The sequence below is a fragment of the Nannobrachium achirus genome, assembly GCF_963921795.1.
Source record: "Nannobrachium achirus genome assembly, chromosome: 23".
Classification (NCBI taxonomy): Eukaryota; Metazoa; Chordata; class Actinopteri; order Myctophiformes; family Myctophidae; genus Nannobrachium; species Nannobrachium achirus.
The window spans coordinates 26,036,284-26,054,478 of NC_137830.1; the positions used below are offsets into that span (position 1 = coordinate 26,036,284).

The 18,195-nt window shown below is 44.3% G+C and overlaps 1 protein-coding gene across 1 annotated transcript in view; it reads left to right on the top strand.

Moving 5' to 3' along the window:
• Positions 1 to 18,195, top strand: part of LOC308308839 (thyrotropin-releasing hormone-degrading ectoenzyme-like) — a gene marked incomplete at both ends in the record, with an annotated part of 249,634 nt that overhangs the window by 118,405 nt on the left and 113,034 nt on the right. The gene's annotated exons all lie outside the window — the stretch shown is intronic.

Genomic DNA, 18,195 nt, shown 5'->3' on the forward strand with positions numbered 1-18,195 from the left:
CAATTAGAGAAAAGAAAAGATGAGGATTCTTTTTTCTTTTTTTCATTTACTGCTTTCTATCATTTTAGCCATTTCGGCGATTTTGATTTCAGTTGGCGGGGGCATGTGGACAAGTGGCTAAATGTCTTTTTAGACCCAATAAGCCGGCGATTTCTTTATTATTATTTACAGTAACACTACTGGGCCCCATAAGTCACATCTGCCCATGAAATATTGCGGTGCATCTTTGGAATGGGAAGTGGGAGGTAAACAATAGCTAGTTGTTACAATAGCTCTACTACACACAGTAATGGAAGCAATGGTAGACTCATTGTTACAATAGCTCTACTACACACAGTAATGGAAGCAATGGTAGTAGACTCATTGTTTACCTCCCGCTTTTAAAGTTGTCATTTAACCTAGAGTTGCGGGCCTTCTTCTTTGCAGCCATTTCTTTGTTTAGCTTTTCCACACTCAATGGCAGGCATTTGTAGGTTAGTTGGCCTCTCCATTGTGGAGTGCAGTAATGTTAGCTGTAACTCTAAGCTGAGTGGGGTCTAAAGCCTTTGGCCCATTGCCAGCTAACTCTTTTATGTACAGCTCCTGGCATAGCAAGGAAAATACCTCCAGCTTTAGTTTAAATGTGATTTAAATTTGCACTGTCATGCCACATGTTATTACCCATCAGATTTTGTGACTTAAGCTGGCCATACACTAGCCGATAATCGGGCCCGACTGAATCGGGTAGAATTAAACACTACAGGATCATTTTTTCAGATTATTTTACCAGATAATCTAAACGGACTCAGACTAGCCGTTTTGAACAGTCGGGCGCTCCGCACGCTACAGGATTCTATCCCGATTGAGTCGGGCTCGCACACAGCAATAATAAATAATATAATGCAAGATGCCACGGGGGGTGTTCTGAGAGCTGTGCTTTGCAACACGCACGCACACGCACATACAAACACATGACGTTATCCACTGACTCAACACACAACACCGCCTCACGCAACGAAAAAAAAAAAGCTTCAATATGGAAGTTGTGTCCTATTTTGACGATATGAGATCACTTTGACACGTTTCATGTACATCCAACTCTGACATCCCCTCTCTCTCCTGCGCTAAAGCACTGCTCTGTCCTTGTCATGGTGCCTGATTTATGATTAGTCGTATGACTGTGTAGCGCACCCAGAACAAGATCTCCAAGACCAAACTGTGTCTGTCCCGTGCCACGTTGTAAGCTTGTAGATCAGGATGGGCGTGTACTTCTTTGACTCATAGAGATGGGATTTATGGTCCTTTGAAGTGAACCGGATCTCTGGGATCCGTTCCTTTCAAAGAGCCGTTCAAAAGACTGGCTCATTAGTCACTTTGTAGATTTTGATTATAATTACAAATAACTTCAACCCTATATACATTTATTTCTGCCATATATAGGTAGGCCTACATACCTGCCATTTGTTGCATTGTGAGCTTGTAGATCGGCTATTTTCAAAAGATTTTTCTACATTTTATTCATTGGAAAATCTGTGAAACAGGACATTCTGCCTACTTTCTACTATTGGTAGGTCTACTCTGTAGGCTACATTAATTAAATGTTGAATGATACCAATACGTTTGTACTTTTACTCAAGTATATTAGCATTCCAAAAACCTCTACTTGTGGCAGAGTATTTCCACATTGATTGCAGTAGGCTATTTTCCCACCACTGTTCATTAGAAAGGAACGGCTCCCTACTGCGAACCGGATCCCATCGTTCATTTCAAAGAGCCGTTCAAAATACTCGATTCGTTCGCGAACGTCCCACCTACTTGCAAGGGATGTGTGCTGGTCGCGGTGTTTCTTCTGTTTGTTTGATATGCGCTGCCGTTGAGTTTTAATTTAAATCCCAATCATTCATGATACAACCTGATGGACGGACGGACGCTATGAAAAGTGTGTCTGTGTGCGGGCGCGCGCGTGTGTGTGTGTGTGTGTGTGTGTGTGTGTGTGTGTGTGTGTGTGTGTGTGTGTGTGTGTGTGTGTGTGTGTGTGTGTGTGTGTGTGTGTGTGTGTGTGTGTGTGTGTGTGTGTGTGTGTGTGTGTGTGTGTGTGTGAGAGAGAGAGGCAGAGGCCGGGAGAGGTGGAGAGAACAAAAAAGAGATGGATCTGTCACTCAGTCAGATGTATGCTCAGAGACTTGCGTCTATCAGCGGCTGCTGTACTATTTTCTCTCAGTCCCCTGCTGCCCTTCCAGTCTTCCAGACAAGTACTGATCCAGGAAAATATCAAACATGTTTGAAAAGAGTCGGGCTACCCCCGATCGTCCTCCGAGCCACTCGGCTGGGCACCGAGTGGATCTGTGAGACCTCACGCTAGACGACGTTCATGCCCGATTGTCGGGCCCGTTTCAGTCGGTGGCAGCCCGATTGTCGGGGGGGTAATTAAATAGCCCGATTATCGGCTAGTGTGCGGCCAGCTTTACCCTCACTGGCCTTTCGCATTGCACTTTTGTCAAATGACTCTTTAGGAGAGAGTTTTTCTCATTATGAAACAGGCTATATTTGAATAGATGAGCAATAACAAAAGTGTATGCGAGACAAACTGGTGAGCCGATCCCTTTCCTTTCTTTGGGCTTGTCAGCCCAGGACAAAAAAAAAAAGAAATGAAAAAAGAAAACTAAAAAACAACAACATCACAGCCCTCTACCAGCCCACAGAACAATCCATACCTGATTGAAATGCATATAATAATAATAAAAAAGACCAATCAGTATGGCAGAGTATTTTTTCTCTTAGTAGAGTAGCCAATTATTTTTATGCCCTTTTTCTCCCCATTTTAGTAATTATGCCAATGTATTCCTTCCCACACACATGTCTGTGTTGTCACTACTGTTGTATCCTACTGACTCACCTGCCAGCCCGACAAAGCTGGATGTACCACGGTGCATGGATTCGAACCCACAACCTCCATGGTGGTGGGCATGCAGGGACGTTACCACTGTGCCACCTGGCAGAGTATGTTGATACAATATAACGAATAGCTCTTCTATTGAGAACAGTAGATCCTATGGTCTGGTAGGAACAGTAGTGGTTGACAAGTGGTAGGTTACATCAACCAATCAGCCGAAAAGGCAATTTAGGCAACAAGGTGTCTGTCCACTCAGTGTTACAAATGGATGAATTAATGACAAGGATTTTACAGTGTACAATACATGGCATTTCTGGATCTCTCTCTCTCTCTCTCTCTCTCTCTCTCTCTCTCTCTCTCTCTCTCCCTCTCTCTCTCTCTCTCTCTCTCTTGCATGCACTAACCTCCCATGCACACACAATAACACATGCTAATCTATGAAAATGCAGTTTCTCGCCAACTATAATGAATGCATAATGTACACTCAATGACACACTTATGTCCTACTGTATATCCTCTATACTCTATTCTGCATGTGTTCAGACCGAAATATATTTGATCTTTCTAGACAAATGAATCTCTTCACTTTGGTCACCTGGTGTTACAATCAATCATAACACATGCTACGGAAATGCAAATATCCATAAAATGCAAATATTTCATGCATGATCTCCTCATCGTTTAGAATCAAGCTGCCAAAAACAGTGGTGTAAAGTATCTAAGAATATGTACTCAAGTACTGTACCCAAGTACAATTGTGTGGCATTTTCACTTTACTGTAATATTTCCAATGTTCTATACTTTTACTTCTACTCCACTACTGTACATCTCAAAGGCAAATATGTAAGCAATTTACCCCGAGTGAGAGGACATTATGCTCTCATAATGTCCGCAGTGATGGTGTTATCGGACGAGGCGCAGCCGAGTCCGATAACACCATCACTCAGGACATTATGAGAGCATAATGTCCGACCCCGAGTGGTAAATAGCTTTTCTACCACTTTTTCCCGTATACATGAAAGAAAACACATAGTTGTAACTTGCAAGGATCTTAAGTTACAATCATTATTGCCTATAAAACTTCCGCGAGACAGCAGATAGTTCCACAAACAACATCTTCTACTCACCAACAGATGGCGCCAACTCCATACTAATCCATGCGTCTAGCTTACAGCTAAGCTAACGTCAGTTAGAAGTACCGTTCCGGCCGTAAATAGAGGCTGTTCGCTTCCAGAAAGGCATAGGTTCAGAGAAAAGGGGCTTTAAAGTTGGCGGATTGCATTGGATCCAAATAAATCGGCGACTATAGCATGCACGTTAGTAAACATAGGACCGTTGCCACCGTCATTTGTTGGTTGGGGGAAAGGACCTCCTGAAGTCCCCGGATGTACACTGAGGCGCATTGATCTCGGACACACAACTTTGCGGCAGTTGTCCTCTGATAACCTCCGGAATTTAGCCAATCAGAATCCAGTATTTGAACACGTGACTCGAAAAAGTGGTAGAATGTATTTTTGCTCCACTACAATTATTTGAAAACTAAGTTAACCAGTTACTTTGTCGATTTCGATTATTATCACAAAACATACGTTAACCACTTTGGCTATTTTCTAAAGATTCTTATACATTTTAGACATAAGGCGCTTTTCCACTGCAAGGTGGAACCAGAACTTTCAGGAACCAGAACCTATTTTTTTGGTTCTGGTTTTGTTTCCATTGCGAACGGCCCGGTTCCAGACAAGGTTCCTGGAACCTCCTGGAACCTTTTTTAGGTCCTGCTCCTGATGTAGAACTAAACTTGAGTTCTGGGAACCTATGGGCGGGGCCAGCAGCGCTCCGGCTCTCGATTGGTCGAGTGGAGGTAACTACACCGAGGAGAACGGGGAGAAATCTCTCACAACACAACAGCGTCATTTTTAAAATCCTATTCCGACAGACAGAAACACTATATGGACGCGACGCCAGACGACAGCCACGACACATTGGTCAAGTGAATGTGATGATACAGGCTCTTATTTGTGGCTGGGCGGGAGAAGAAAATATCCAGAAGGAGCTAGAAGCATCCGTTCTAAATGAAAGGATTTTCAAACAAATTCCGTCGCCGTCGTCTTTCTGAAATGGGCGTCGAGTGCACAAGCAGACAGACACAGTGCCAAGCACAAATAAAGAAAATGTACGTCGATAGGCCGACAACAAACTAAAACAGTGGAGATTAGCATTTCTACATTCGCCCGTCCATTGGTGACTCGAGTCAGCACTCAGCAGCCGAGCCGTGTGCTGTGTTCAGGACACGCCTGCTTCGTATCGTGTGTGTGTGTATGTGTGTGTGTGTGTGTGTGCGTGCGTGTGCGTGTGTGTGTGAGAGAGAGACACGCTTTTTTTCTCCCTAGAGCAAAGGCAGCGTACCAGCTCAGTACAGTTAGCAGCTTGTTTGAACGTTCTATTGTTTTTTATTTTATTTTTATATCCAGAAAGTAGTAACTAAAGACGTATTTCTTACATACAGCTGTTATTTTAGATTTTAGATTCCCGAATGTGCTGCTGTTCAAATGACCAGCTGTTTTGTCTCAGCCAAATCAGGCTGACCAGTTGAGCTTCCCGGTTGGGTCTGGTTATATGGAAACAAAAGCAGAACTTGGTTCTGGATAATCTGGAACTTCATGGGTTCTTGAAAGTTCTTGGTTCTGGAAAGTTCTGGTTCTGGTTCTGGCTTGGCCCTGCAGTGGAAATACGCCTTATAATGATGACTTGTGAAACGGGACATTCTGCATAAGGAGCAGAGTCCTGAAGGGGTCCAATTTTGACAACCCGTGCCCGCCCCGCCCATCATTAATCAGATCCGTGGACCAACCCGTAACCCGTTACCCGTCAAAAAATGTACCCATTGCCTGCCCCGCTACCTGTAATTACATGCAGTAAAGTAAATAGCCTACAGCTGTGCGTGCGTGAATCTAAATGGCATCTCACTCGATCGTCCCCGCACGCCGTCCTCAGTGTTTGCGACGCCATATACAGTATTTACATAAACGCCAGGTCAGCTGCCACTCTTAATCCTTTTAGATGGCCTTGCTATGATGAGATTGGGATAACGTGCTGATGTGTGCTGTGATTGTCTGTCTGTGTGTTATATGCGTCCTGCTGCCCAGTGCCACTTCCCACTGTGTGCGCTCCACGTTGTTTAGGCGGAAACAATGCTGTATGCATGCCGTGGTTCTGTCCTGCTGCTCAATGTGTGCGCTCCTATGACGTTCTTTAGGCGGAAACAGTTGTCTGATTTTCACAATGAAATGTCACCCGCCCGTGTTTGGTCGCGCACCGCCTGTCCCCGCGAATTTATAATAGAATATATTCCGCCCGTTTTCACCCGTCAAACACGGCCCCGACCCGTTGCAGGACTCTGATAAGGAGTACTGTATGTATACTTTTGGTACTTTAAGTACATTTTGATGCCAATACTTCTGTACTTTCATCAAAGTAAATTTGGATGACCTGGACGTTTACTTGTAACAGAGTATTTCGACGTTGCACTATTGATACTTTACAAAGAAGAACCGTCAAAAACACAGTATCGAGGTAGGCCAGGGACGTGCTGGCCATTGGGAAAAGCGGGACAACTCCCGAACGGCCGGTTCATTCCAGGCCGGTCCAGGCCGGCCATTAGGAAAAAATTAAACTGTTTGCACAAAAGTAAAAATTAAACTGTTTGCACAAAAGTAGTGAAAACAGCAGATCTACAAGTACACAACGCCTCGCGGTGCGAGGCGTTGTGTGCTTGTAGATCGGCTGTTTTCACTAGTTTAAATCATTTTTAAAATGATAAATACAAAGCAAACGGTTTTGGACATACAAGGTTTCCACCCGACAACGACGAAATATAATTCATGTAATTGGCCCACTGGCTTGTCACTTTTCATGATCTGAAATGGCAAATCTTTGAGTAGCAGCAGCGCTATAGGGAGAGATCTCTCTCTATAGCACGCAATGAGGGCCTCTCCAACTCTTTCTCCCGGGCTGAATCGGAGGCCCAGCATGTCCCTGAGGTAGGCGTGTGTTTTTCCTTCTTCCCAGCCGGCCCATAATAGCCTGCTGCCCTGAGGACGATTGAAGCAGGACCTCCCGCTCTGCCAGATGTCACCTCGGGACTCGGGAGTAAATAGAAAAATAGAACGCAGCGTGTTGTTGACTTGAGATACCAATTCAGAGGCTTGTTCCGTGTGCAGGCACGTGCAACACGGATGTAGAATGTACGCGGGAACCCCTCCAGCGTTCATTTACGCTGTTCATTTAACGGTTCTATTTTGTACCCTCTAGGGGCTTACAAGAACACCCAAGGCGGCTGTTTAACCACCCCGCCCACTCATTATATTGAATGTAATTGCAACTATATATTCTTATATTGTTTACGAGAAGAACAATCTGTTCCTATGTCTCTGTAAGGGCCCCCGCCCCCGTGTTGGTTGGTTCCCAGTCGGATGTTGCCTGGGTTGGGAAGGCCATGGCCGCCATTGCCCCTCTGTTTGGCCTTGTGCCGCTCAAACCAATGGCATGACCTGAGGCCACAGTGGCCTTAATGCCCCAGCTGACTGTACCACTTTCTCCTCTGTCTCTTTCTTGTCAATATGTAGACACCAGTGTCTCTTTCTTGTCATGAAGACAACGGTGTGTTTTGTTGGGATTCTCAGCTATATCTTTATCCATGCCTTAACCCTTATCGCTATAAACTTCTTTGCCTTTTTCTTTTTACTATTTTGAAAACCATTTTAAAATACTTCAAATAGCCGATCGGCTCGTTGTGAGCTTGTAGATCAGCTATTTGAAATATTCAAAAAAAAAAATATGTCAAAAAGGTTTAGGGACAAGGTTTCAGTTTGGTTTCTCAAATGCTCTTTGACATAGAGTAAGTCACTCGACGTCACTCGCTCATCCCCTGGTTCGTGGAAGTAATTTCTCTATGAAGAATAACATTGAGTCATCTTAAAATCGTCTCATATAAGCATTGTGGTCTAAAAATAAACAAACTGTCTCCACGATATTGTCGGGGAGGTGGCATTTGATACAGTCTATCTCTGGCAAAAATGTAATTAATTCAGCGACAGTAACATTAGCGTTTTCTCACCATCAGTTGTTTCTTCATATCCATATGAGTCAAACCGCGAGATCATTTGTTTATGTATGGAACACAGTTCGTATATGACGCAATATGAAAAAAGTCTATGGGAATTCAGAATGGGGGGAAAAAACAGGAACCAGGTAGGATGGGTAAATGACGTAAAACTTCGGAGCTCTATTAACACTGACATTAACATTCTAATAAAGAGCCCAGGTTTTTAAGCAAATGAATACTGACCGGTGGATGATGTCAATGTGACAATTCTTCTCACTGTCTCTAATTATCTTTTGTGCTTTTAAGTTCAAAGCCATCATTTGGAAAAAAGTAGAAAGTGAAGAAGGTAAGGAAGTAGACAAAAGTTCAGAGATGGCCATGGAAATAATAACAATAATTACACTTGACTTTTAAAGCAATTTTGGAAAATGGGTTATAATTGCTCCATCTACGCCTTCCCTCTAAGCTTTCGTACTTACTAACTATACGTTTGATTTTTGCAGGGCTGAGATTCTTTTCACTTCAGATAGTCTGCATTTAAAATCATCCTTCACCCTTAAATACAATGAATTATTTCAATGGGCTGAACTTTGTTTTATTTGATGGCCTTCCTGCCCTAGCATTTGGCCTTTGTGCCCTAACATTATTGACACCACCAAAGGCCAAATGGCCGTGCCCCTAAAATGATGAAATTCTGGGCCTGCATGATATGCATGTTTGTAGATTATGGTTCCACTCATTTAGAAATTGTTGATAAAGTAGGGTATACTTTGTATTTTGGTGGGCCTTGATGGCGCCGCAATGGCAGATTTTACACTTGCATGCTGAAAATAGCTGATCTACAAGCCCACTAGAGAGTTGCACTCTATTTTCAGAGTGCAACACCCGAGCGCAACCTTATACAGGATCTCTTCTCCACTAGTCCCTCCCTAACATTTAGTATTTTCTTTCTTTTAGTATTAGTTTTAGTCATCATAGCTTAGTTTTTATTTTAGCGTTTTCGTAAGTGTGTGTTTGTGTGTGTGTGTGTGTGTGTGTGTGTGTGTGTGTGTGTGTGTGTGTGTGTGTGTTAGAGCTGGGATCGGGCCCATTTTTTCTGTCAGACCCGAACCTGTGTCCGACAGTTTTCTGTCCGACCCGAGTCGACGTCCGAGCATTAATCATGAAAAAGCGTCCGACCCGAGCCGAGGCCCGAACCTTATGTTTTCAACGCTTTTTCGCCTCGTTTCTTTTTCTTTGAGGAAGCCACTGATTTACACTCACTAGCAAACGTGTTATAATGTGCAGTGAGTGCATGCAGCGTGCCTGTTTGTTACCCTTAATAATATTAAGCCACATTGTGGCTTGTGAAAGTGTTTTAAATAATTACACAAGTAGGCTACGTTAGATTATTAAATAATAGGCTATAACGTGCACTGCGCGTCTGGTGACTCTTGTCTGACTGCAGTCAGTGACTCGCTGCAGTCACACACTTAAAATCCTCTTTTACAAACTGTTAATAAAGTATTCACACACAAACCTTTTCCACATGTTCAATCAATATCAAAATGTATTCAGTCTTACCAGCATAGACGAATCTGACATCTGCTTTTAATATCCAGCGTCCACAAACGGCCAGTCCACGGCCAGTTGGCCGTCTTTCTTAATCAAAAACTATTATTAATCCAACCATTATGGTTTATGGGTTTTAGGCTAAGGCTACATTCAACATCGGACTTTTTAATTATGTCTGCGTTGACAACTACGTTTAAAATGTGTCCATACCGCGGCGCTGATTTCCCTCTTTCGTTTTCAATTGCTTTAAACTTTACCGTAGACAAGTTAACTTTTATCTCGGCTGGCGGCAACATTATCTCTCACTCATTCGCTTTTTCTTCTCGTGTATCTGTTTGTTTGTTTGTTCTCTGTCACATATGACACTCCGTCTCCCACTTCCTTTTCCCCATGAACATGTGTGCATGGTTGTCAAGACAACGCACTGAGCGTAGCCACGTGCAGTGCACCAGAAAGACAAGGAAATAGCACACACAGAGACGATAGTTGTATCATTTTACACTTTATTTTCTATGAATCAAAATTATGTCCGACCCGAATCGACGTCCGACAATTAATTGTGAAAATGCGTCCGACCCGAGCCCGAGCCCGTCGGGCTTGTCGGGTCCCGTCGGATTTCGGTCGGGTATCCCAGCTCTAGTGTGTGTGTGTGTGTGTGTGTGTGTGTGTGTGTGTGTGTGTGTGTGTGTGTGTGTGTGTGTGTGTGTGTGTGTGTGTGTGTGTGTGTGTGTGTGTGTGTGTGTGTGTGTGTGTGTGTGTGTGTGTGTGTGTGTGTGTGTGTGCACAACAGTGCCCTTCTAAAGCCCTTTGCACCCGTACGGATAAAACGGACAATTTCACTTTTTAAAAAGAAAACAATGATTCTCTACGACCTCATGCACACCGAATCCGAATTGGCTGTGCGACGAGTGGCTGCGGCAGTGCGTTTTTTTCTCGATCAAACCCAGTTCGATTTGTGCGTCTTGTCGCATGCGGTAAAAAACTCATCACTCCTTTTATGACTCCTTTTGGGATCTGCAGCGCCGATTCCGCACTGCACACCAAATCCAATGCGTTTTATTCATGCAGCAAACGAAAAAAACGCAACTGTCCTGTGTGCAAAGGGCTTTAATCTGTTCCTGTCTGTCAGTAGTTTACAGTACAGCACTGGTGTGGCTAGGCTGCGCAACAGTGCCCTCCTCTGGTCACCCATTGTCATTGCAGCTATTTATGCTGGACGGGAAAGGGACAGGGCATGAGACACACAAAGCTATCCATTGGGAGCAGTGGTGCAATGGTGATTCAATGTTTGGGGGGTCACTCAACACCTACTATACAGGTCTATTGATATTCATATAGACTTGTTTCTTTGTTAAAACAGTTGTCGAGGTGTGAACTTGGGTGGGTGCGAGACCCCGACTCGTCGTCGGGGGTTATAGTTTTAGTTGACAAATGAACACTGTAGGGAACACAACTTTACTCTTAATGTCTTGGAGGAGAGATAGGAGTAACAAGAGAGAGTGCGTGTATTTGTGTGTGTGTGTGTGTGTGTGTGTGTGTGTGTGTGTGTGTGTGTGTGTGTGTGTGTGTGTGTGTGTGTGTGTGTGTGTGTGTGTGTGTGTGTGTGTGTGTGTGTGTGTGTGTGTGTGTGTGTGTGTGTGTGTGTGTGTGTGGGTTGTTAATATGCAGAGTTCTTGAAGACCAAAGTGGCGTGGGAGAGTGGAGGAGAGAAACGTGATGTTCAGAACAGAGAAGATATCACGCTTTCCATCTGACAACTTGACCTCAATTAACCTACTGTGTGTGTGTGTGTGTGTGTGTGTGTGTGTGTGTGTGTGTGTGTGTGCGTGCGCGTGTGCGTGTGTTTGTCTGTGTATGGACAGAAAGCTATCAGCTAAGACTCTTGCGAGAGATAGAGAGAATAGAATGTCAAGCACCATTATAGAGGAGAGGAGAGGGGAACAAGACGCGGGAATGGGAGAGGAGGAAAGATTAGTGGAGGGGAGTGAAGATAATGAGAGAAGAGTGGATAATAGAAAGGGAGAGGAGAGGAGAGGAGAGGAGAGGAGAGGAGAGGAGAGGTCACTTGGCTAACACATTGAAACATGAACACATGAAAACGCAGCTATCTTCTGTTATCTTGTTTTTAGTGTGTGTCTGTGTGTGTGTGTGTGTGTGCGTGCGTGTGCGCGCGCGTGTAAGAACAGGTTGTGACTTGGGTGGGCTAATCTGACAATAACAGATGTTTATATCTTCTCTTCTCTTCTCTTCTCTTCTCTTCTCTCTCATTTAAATTCAATGTTTTAAATTTGCACTGACTATTATCTTAATTCAGAAGCGTCAAAGAATGAGATGACAAGAATACGATACAATATATTGTAATGAATTACATACCAGTAAGACGCCTAAGGGCAAAAATCTGTCAACTGTCTTGGGCTTGGCCATCTGTCTTGGCCATATATGGATTCTGTTATTGTGGTTCTCCTAACAGGGCATCACCTGGGATACAATCCCTTTTATGCCCATATATGGAGATCCCTGCTCTGAGTATTTGACATCACTGTGATGTCACCTGTTTATGCCCATATATGGAGATCCCTGCTCTGAGTATCTGACATCACTATGATGTCACACTATTGTTGATCGGGATCCACCACAGGTATAGCCTACTAGGCAACCTCCTTTTCCCCACACCACAACTGTTTGTTGAATATAGCAGATACACTAGCTCACATCGTAACACATTGTTAACTAGGCTATTTTAGCAGAATGTTTGCCTTTCGCAAGATGATAGTTATACTACGCAGATATTGTTTAACGGATAATGTTTATAGACAGACATTGCTTGACCTCAAAATGTACAGTATGTTATTTAGATTGTAATTAGCTGATGCCCAATCCCCTCTGTGTTCCTATTGGCTGGGGCTAAACACCCATAATTAAGGTAGGTGGTCTTACGAGGCAGGCTGTAATTACTGAAGCTACGCCCCATCTCCTATCCTATTGGCTGGGGGTTAAACAGACATACTTCCAGTTCACATTATGCTACAGGCTCCAAACTTGGTGGCTGGTCCCACAGTCTTCCAATTTTATAGAAAAATGACCATCTCTGGGTTATCCTTCCAACTTCTGGTTTGTTGGCTTGCCTTGAAACTTCACCCACACACTCTCTGAGGGATGTGGAGCTCAGCGGTGCGACCCAGAAGTGCCCCTACCTCTCGAATGCAAGGTCGCACGGGTATGACTGTAGACCTGGGTGCTGCAAGTGCATCACTGCTCGGCAGCAGTGTTGTAGCAGTATTTAACACTTCAAATGGCCATACTTTAGTGACCATTGCTCTTATCAGCACAACATGGCACTTTGACAATCCAGTAGGCCTACTCTCAAATATGTTTTGTTATTTAGATATTTAGTATTCTTCCAAATGCACAGAATGTTATTTAGACAGATGCTAGATTCATTGTTTACACCAGGGGTCTTCAACGTTTTCAGGCCAAGGACCCGTTAGTTGAGAGAGAGATGAAGCAGGAACCCCCACAACCTTTTCATAGATTCCATATTTTTTCATCGTTTGACAGTGTATTTTGGATTCATGTCAATTTGTGTTTTCAGATATTTAACCACTTCAGCCGTCATTACCTAATAAACTTGACCTTGTACTCTGCTTAGTCTGCTCTTTTCCCCCTCTACACCAAACCTCTTTGCCAAAAAAAAAATCCGATCTACAAGCTCACAACGCCTCGCAGCGCGTGTCCATATTCTCAGAATATGGACACTAGGGTTCAATAGGGAGTCCCGGACCCCCTGTTGAAGACCCCTGGTTTATACGGTATCATAGTTTCTTTGAGGTGATACATTCTTCTCTCTGTGGTCTACTAACGTGACTATTTACCTTGTTGTTTGTTGAGTGGAGTTCAGTAGGCATCTACTGATCGTGTACTTGTAAGCTAAATGCTTACACAATGATGTGCCTATGCTCTGTAACCTCTGATACTGTTTTTGCTTAATGTTGCTTACATTCTCTTGCTCAGGTTTTCATGTTTGTTTGTTTGCATCATTGTTTTGTGATTAGGGTGGCCACCATCAGGACCTCATAAAGGAGGACACTTTTCCGGGGCGCGCTGTATGGGACCCCCAAAATGATATGTAGGCCAATTTAGTCACGGACCCCCTTCTCAAAATATTTTGTGCCAGCCAGGGATCCACATATTATTCCAGATTTGTACACTTTTTGAAAAAAACTAGATCAAGCTCATAGATTGTAGATATTGGCTATTTAGAATAGCCTATAGTGCAGGGGCGCAGGAGGCATTTTAAAAGTGAAGGGGACACATCTGGGAGGTATGTGCGCGTAGCGTGCGCGGAAAATTTTGGGGTATCCCCCCCACTTTTGGTGATATCCCCCCCACTTTTGCCCCGAGGAGGGGGGGACATATCCCCTCCACTTGAGCTGAATTACACAGTTGTTTTACGCAGATTTCAAGGCATTTTTAAAATGAAATACACATGAATTCATTAAGTCTATATTAGATCTTTTTATTGAACCACAGTAACAAGAGGAAACGTAACTTAAAATGTGTTGACAAACGAAATTGCATTTCCATTATGCATCTGTTCAAAGGTACTTACATTGTTGCTTGATTTAAAGAACGACGTTATCGTTTTTTGGTTTTTTGACCGTTTCATTTTGACTGAGAATGATGTGAGACTAGCCTACACACACCAGCAGCAGGTCCAGCACCTGCAATGACGGTCTCCTTCTGCCACTGCCTGCCTGCTTGTCACTATCGCGTTGCATTAATTAAACTCATTCAGAACAGCTGAGCTGAGCTGCCGACTGCACTGTGACTGCACTGGTGGGACTGTGCCTCTAGAGGGCAGTAATACGCCTTGAAATGAGAACTACTCATTGTGTACAGTATAATCGATCATATTTGCGGCTTTTTCTTGGACCTGAACACTGGAGGGGATATCCCCCCCACCCAAAAAAAGTGGAGGTGTTAATCCCCCCCGTCCCCCCCTACCCCCTGCGCGCATGCTATAGTGTAAAATAGCTTTAAAGTGGTTTAAACTAAGACTGGGTAGGCTACCTCCCTTGTTTATGCACCAAAAGACCCTTCATGAATTATTTTATTTTATGATGGGCCTACACTGTATATAAATAGTTTTTTTGCAATTATTATTGGGTTAAATTGTCCCATTAGAAATCTAATCCACGTGACTGGCATATCAGAAATAATATAACAGAGAGAGGGGAAGAGAAGGGGAGACTTGTGATATGGGTACTGCATAGCTCAGGCTCAGCTGCATTTTGTTCACAATTGGGGAACAGAAGACGAGAGGAAAACCTTCAGCACGTCATTGCCTGTCAGTCAGCCAAAGCATGCCATTGCGTCCTACCTTCCCTTTGCTGACATCAACCCGTTACACACAGCAGTGCAAACTAAGTGCATGATACTCACCAATTCTGTGCTTCTTTTATTAACTTATTGACCTTGCTCCATTGTTGGCTAAATTTCGTTTCATTTCGGCGTCTTTGTGCAAACCTTGACATATCGGGTGCATCTAAGCGTGGGAGGAGCGACTCTAGCGTCCAGTCTACAGTTGGGAACGAGCACTAAACAAAACGCACTCACGTAGCACGCGACAAGCTGCGGTGCGGTGTTGCGCTGTGACTGTGAGCTTGTATATCTGCTATTTTTCTATACCAATGATTAGGCTGGCTGCAAGCTGTTTTTAGACCAAAGAAACGTGAGAATTACCGTGATATGCAAATACCAGCCAGCAGGCTGGCTGGTTGATAGTGGCACTGCACTGGCTGCGCAGAGTCAGACCTGTATTCTAACGGGAGATTTATAAAAGCCGGACAATAATGTGTCCGGCCACAGGTTGAGCTGGGAGGAGGACAGCAGGGTCAAAAACCGGACTGTCCGGCCAAAATCCGGACGTTTGGCCACCCTATTTGTGAATTGTGATACGTTGGGTGAGCGTTTGTTTATGCATTTCTTTCCTCATATTTTTTTCTCTTTTGTATACCCTTTATTTCTCTCAATTTCGTCATTGGGCAGAATTAATTCCTCCCATGTCAGGACCCTGGGTGTTTTTTGGACCTAAATGCAGGAACTCAAAATAAAGGCAGGAAACAGGACGGTTTCACGACGACTTTACTTTACTAAAATAATAACAATAGCAAAGGCACACCTCACAGAGCGAAACTCAAGAGTCAGGACACAGGGGAATACACAGGAAGCAAACACAATACAATGATCCAGCACAGAGAGCAGTCACAGACAGTATTAAATAGTCTCTGGGGCTCGTTAGCCAACTAGCCACAGCTGACACCCGCAGGTGAGTCCACTCTAGGCAATCACAGTCCACGGAGGAGAGGGGAGGGACTGGGGAGCTCAGGAGGAGGACACACTGGGCAAAGTCATCACAGGGTACAGTTAGCGATTATTGTGTTCATAGGAGATGAGATGTCAGCCACGGCTTGTGATTGGCTGAACTGGAGGTAGGGAGCGGCCGCTCCGCTGTGTTCACTTGGATCGTGCGGAGCGCCGAAAGTCGGGGTTCCTATCGTACATAACTCGGACGGCGAGTCGGATCAAGCGAACTTTGCAACTCTTGACGCGGTGACTCGCTTTAGCGTCTCACATGGCTCAAGTCCACTTGAGATGCCACGCCTCCGTCGTCTCCACTGAAAACAAGCGTTCCCTCTTACAGCTCACCTCTTACGGAAACAATAATAGTGTGCGGTTAGGGGCAGAGGCAGGCAGCGCTTGGGCAGATCATGACACATCCCACTGCTGGCCACTGCTTCTACTGGCTACCAGTGAGAAGCACCTCCACCCTACTCCCGTTCAAGGCTCCAACCCAGCCCGTAAGAGTATGCACAGTGCACCCCCCCCCCCCCCCCCCCCCCCTTAGTTTCCATGTTTACAGGTTTTGTGATGCGTTGGATGAAGATAGAATGCCAGGTGGTTCTGTCCATGAAAGAATAGCTTGTTTAGCCTCGTTCCCAGTTTTTACTCATCTCTGAGGAGAAAAGCCTGGTCACGACCTAATGCACAGAGTATATGGGCCGGGACTTTCGTAGTATGTAGCCTACTTCCCCTGGAAACTGCCTTTTTTGACCAATCACAACACGCGTTTCATGCACGGAGAATAAACAGGCCGGTACTTCTAAAATCCCAAATTCCAGTACTTCCATTTAGACATTCAACAGGAGGCTAGGTCTTGCTCAGCGTGGGGATAGTTTGGTGTCTGGGACATTGTATTTTTTTGTCCTACTTTACCAAGAGTCATACAAACTTTTTGGATGTATTCTTTACGTGTCTGTGTGCAGTTTGAAAGTTTGAACGGTGAGCTTATAGCTCCTTTCCTGCATGTCTATGGGATCAAGTAGCTGCTCCTCTCAAAAGTAGGTTAATAAAGGCTCTGCAAGGCAGAGTGTTTAATACTTTGTAGTTTGTACTGTGGAACTGAGAGTTGCCAGTAGTTTTAACAGACATTTTCACTACTGTACTGTACCATGGACTCTGATTGCCTAGAGTGGACTCACGTGCGGGTGTCAGCTGTGGCTAGTTGGCTAACGAGCCCCAGAGAAGAATGTATCACCTCAAAGAAACTATATATGATACCGTGTAAACCAGGGGTCTTCAACAGGAGGTCCGGGACCCCCTATTGAACCCTAGTGTCCATATTCTGAGAATACACTACAACGTGTAAATACACATCTTATTCATCCGCCATAGCTGAATGTATTTGCTAATAGCGAAATTAACCACTTAACACCCAAGGAGCCAAACTCGTTCAGTAACGAGTTAAGGCCACTAGGTGTCACCCTGCCAAAAGGAGTACAGTTGTCTCGTTCTTGAACGAGACAACGAAGGGTTAACTGTACGTGCAGCTGCCTGCCCTCTGAATGACCCGAGTCCATACGTCACCCCGTAGCTGAGAGAGAGAGAGAGAGAGAGAGAGAAAATGGCACGAGCTGGTTGCATTGATTTCCATTCTACTCTGAAACATAAAAAGGGCTTTATCTATGAATGAGGTGAAAAGAACGCCAGGGAAGCAGAGATCTGATTGTTTTCACGGCGACACTTTACCGCGATGGTCGGCCGCGGTTTGGATTTTAGTTTTGCGAGCGTTTGTAAACAAATGGATTATCTTCCTCAATCGTCAGCGGACACCCACGTGCACACGCACAAAGCTTCCGAGGCTCTTCAAAATAAAGCATGAGTGAGCGGCGGCAGCAGCAACAGCTAGAAATGTTATAAACCTGAGCATCCCATGTGTTAAACACTCTATTCTTAGTGAAACAGACCTGAGTTACAACTTTACCTGCATTTTCTCTGTCTATGCATGTGTCATATCGCAAAGCATTTTAAGGTGAATGTCACCCCCAAAATAGGCAAGCTGGGGTTCTAGTGGTTAACATCTTGATACAATTATAACGTGCAGTTTTGACAGACATGACCACACATTCAGGAACCAAGCAAAACGTACACGTTTGATGAAGAATTCCGCAAATAATAAACTATACTCTGTACGTCTTTAAATGTAAATATCTGCTCTCCTATGTCTGTCATTTGAAAGTAGAGAAGTGCTGTCAGGGACACAAAGACCAAATCTCTCCAGAACACCATCGGACATTTACATAAACCCAGGGATTATCACCGTGTG